Genomic DNA, 3683 nt, shown 5'->3' with positions numbered 1-3683 from the left:
CAGGGGTGCCGGGACTCAGGTGTCTCTGATGGGCGAACAGTTCTCTTCTGCTGGGGAAGAGTGTCCTCTCTGACCAGGTGGGCGAGTTCTAGAGAGGTATGCACGGAGGGTACAGTTAGCTCAGCAGAAGCAACCAGTCAGTGGGTGACAAATGCTGTAGCCAGCTTGCCCTCTGAGAGTGCAGTTCTCCAATGCTTTGGGTTAGTCAGGCTTCATCCTCCATATCTGTCTACAGGAACTCTCTGTGGTTGACGGAGCTGTTCTCAATCTCCTTTCGTACGGCAGCTACCAGCCCCATAGCCCCTGTGCAATTAAGGTAACCTGTGCACCCAAGGCACTGACTGTGCTGAGGGAATGTGGCTTACTATGAATTCGAGCATCTGCACATGGCTACGTGAAAGCAGCACGGCCACAGGCTGTACGCTCTGAGTGAACGTGCATGTGTTAGCGACAAGTGCTATGGCAGCGGAGGGGAGCTCTGGTGCCCAGGGCAGGACCTCATGAGGAAGAAGCGGAGGAGGCAGGATGGCTAAGGGCATCCTCCTTGCAGGAAAAGCCGAGTGACCCTATAGGCACCGGCATTCTGACTGGACTAGGCCACAGCTCCTGGAGGGCTTGGTGAGGAATGCCCTGACCCTGCATGATCTAGGAAGACAGGGTCCCCCACTTAATGCAGACGCCGCCTTTGCAGCCAGCTTGCGGTTTACCCGCGGTGGACGCTGTCGTTCATCCCATTGATAAGCACATTCCGAGCTCTTCTGACCTGCCAGGCTTTCTGTGCATGCTGCTGGCATCTCAGAGAAAAACAGAGCCACAGTTTCTGCTCCTGAAGAGTCTCTGGTTTGATGAAAGAGACAATTAGAAATGGGTGACCCAAGGTACTCACAATCAGGGGGAGGTTTGGTTTATCAGAAATAAGGTTCATAAGGTGGAATATTGGTGGGAGCAAATTCCAACAGGCCATATAAGTGCAGTGGCTGTGGGTGACTGAAGCTCTCTCTTAGTGAGACCTCATATTTCCTCAGGGTGTTCTGTCAGCTCTGTTCTTGACAGCCACGTCACAGAGTGGGCGCGGTTGTGCATCTGAGGTAGGTTCTGGATTACAACTCAACTATGTCTAGCTTTTTGCACCTGTCCCACGCCAGCTGGTCTTGACTCCCGAGTGTGACACATTCCCGGGTGAGCTGTGACCTCAGGTCCCCACATAGAGATGTGTGTGCACATGTAGGCTTAGGAGGCGGGTGTCGTGCAGAGATGACTAAAGGCTGAGCTGACCCAATCAAAGCCGGTCCTTTCCAGCTTTAGCCCGACAGAATGGCTCCCGCAAAGAAGGGTGGCGAGAAGAAGGGCCTTTCCGCCATCAACAAGGTGGTGACCCGAGAGTACACCATCAACATTCACAAGCGCATCCATGGAGTGGGCTTCAAGAAGCGTGCTCCTCGGGCACTCAAAGAAATTCGGAAATATGCCATGAAGGAGATGGGGACTCCAGATGTGCGCATAGACACCAGGCTCAACAAAGCTGTCTGAGCCAAAGGAATAAGGAACGTTCCCTATCGCTTCCGAGTACGCTTGTCCAGAAAGCGTAATGAAGATGAGGATTCCCCCAACAAGCTCTACACATTGGTAACCTTCGTGCCTGTTACCACATTCAAGAATCTACAGACAGTCAATGTGGAGGAGAACTAACCTGCTGAGTGTCAAATGAAGTTAAGAACTGCCCAAAAAACAAAAACAAAAACAAAAAACCAAACAAACAAACAAAAAAAACCACCAACAACAAAAACCAAAACAAAGCCTTCTACATACAGAAAGAAAAAGTCCTCCAGACAGCACATTTCAGCCTTCAGCCCAGACCTAAGTGCAGGAGCAGGACCTTGCTGCCAGCCGCTCTTGTCCACGCCATGGCTGAGCTCTTGGGCGTGGTCTCCTCGCTTCGCTTTTCTTTCTGATGTGTCTGTCGTATGTCTGCTGCCATGGGATGAAGGCACACCCCTTAGCTGCTCCTTGTCAGCTCGTGTGGTAACTTGAATGAGAAATGTCCCCCATAGGCTCAGGTATTTGAACACGTGGTTCCCAGTTGCTGTTGCTGTTTGGGGAGGTTTTGGGAGGGGGCGGCCTTGCTGGAGGAGTTACGTCACTGGGGGTGGGCTTTGAGAGTTCACAGCCATGCCCCATGTCCAGATCACGCTTTCCACTTTGCGCTGGTGATTGAAGATTTCTGGTTCTTTCTGCCGTGCCTGCCACTTGGTGTGATGCCTCTCTGCTGTTACCTTATCTCTCTGGAACCCCAGATTCAGATGAACTCTTCCCTCTGTAAGTTGCCTTGGTCCCGGTGCTTAATCACAGCAACAGAGCAGCATTTTCTATGCCTGGAGGGGAACGTTCCCTTCTGGGGTGAGCAGCTCAGGCTTGCCCCAGAGGGAGGTACAGCAGTGAGGAGCAATGGTGGTGTCAGCAACAATAGGACCAGGAGTGTCCACTGAGCACTTTTCTCAGCTTGTACCTTTTGATTTTCATGATGAGAGTCTAGGCTTAGCTATGCATCAAGTCTGTCCTGAAGGTGAGAAATGGAGGCAGAGAAAGATGAACTGGCCTGTCCAAGCTCACACAATGAGTCAAGGTGCAACTCAGCAAGCAGGCGTGGGAGCACACCCCTGAGACCCCAACATTGTAGGCGGGGGCAGAATCGCCAGGCTACATAACGAGAGAGAAAGAGAGAGAGAGAGAGAAAGAGAGAGAGAGAGAGAGAAAGAAAGAGAAAAGAAGATGAAGAAGAAGAAGAAGAAGAAGAAGAAGAAGAAGAAGAAGAAGAAGAAGAAGAAAGAAAAATGTATGTGGCTTTGCAAGGGCCCTAATACCAATAGCCTTGCTCACACCCACCACACTGACCAGATTTGGGAGCTGGGACATGAGGCCACGGGTCAGGCTAGCTGCTTTGTCTGTGACACTATCATTTACTGTCTTAGAGCCGGGGAAACGCAAATAGGGAGGTGGAGCCACATGCCCAGAGTCACATAGCTTGTAGGTTTCGGCGCCAGGAAGTGGCTGTAGCAGAACTCTGAAGACAAACATGCCATGAACATCCCACGTACCAGAGCCATCTTGGGTTGTGGGGCATGCGTGACTGTGACCGTGTAGCCATCTTTCCCTTCCAGAGAGGCCCATCTCAGAAATGCGCATCTCTGAAGTTCCCTCTGACCCGGCCATGGGGGGAGAGAGAGGACGTTTGGGGAAGTAGGCTTATCTTGCTTGACTTAGGGGAGCTGTGAATAAATGTGTGTCTCTAGCCCCGCCCCCCAAGAGCATCCACACCAGACCAAAGTAGCAATGCCACTCAAGTCCCACTTGGTGAATCTAGGATTATTAGGGTCACTACTAACAGGAGTATGAGTGAGGAGTCACTTTTAGGAGCCAGGGATAACTTCAACATAGCCGCCTCACTGAAAAGCCCACCCCAGCATGGGCGATGACTCGCAAGAGCTGTACCCATGAATCCTTCCTAAGGATCTGCAGGCAGCTTGACAGGCCAGAGTCCGCCAGGCAGCTCTGTGGGTGAGGGTGCCTGCTCACCTAGCACCCGTCTTCTGTTCTCAGAACCTTTGGACAGGGGTGACTTGTGACTCTGTAAGGACTGTTTCCCTGGTCTTGTTCGTTTAGTTTCTCAGTCTCATGAGCCTCAA

General features: G+C 51.7%; 1 pseudogene across 1 annotated transcript; it reads left to right on the top strand.

Annotated features, from left to right (window-relative positions):
* Positions 1–1290: 1290 nt before the first annotated feature.
* LOC311585975 (large ribosomal subunit protein eL31-like) lies at positions 1291–1723 on the top strand (annotated as a pseudogene). Its single transcript has one exon. The product of its transcript is annotated as a large ribosomal subunit protein eL31-like (transcript).
* Positions 1724–3683: the final 1960 nt, after the last annotated feature.

The sequence above is a fragment of the Acomys minous genome, assembly GCF_964271855.1.
Source record: "Acomys minous genome assembly, chromosome: 16".
Lineage (NCBI taxonomy): Eukaryota > Metazoa > Chordata > Mammalia > Rodentia > Muridae > Acomys > Acomys minous.
The sequence above is the reverse complement of the archived record's forward strand: the minus strand, read 5'-3'. Positions and strand labels throughout refer to the sequence as shown.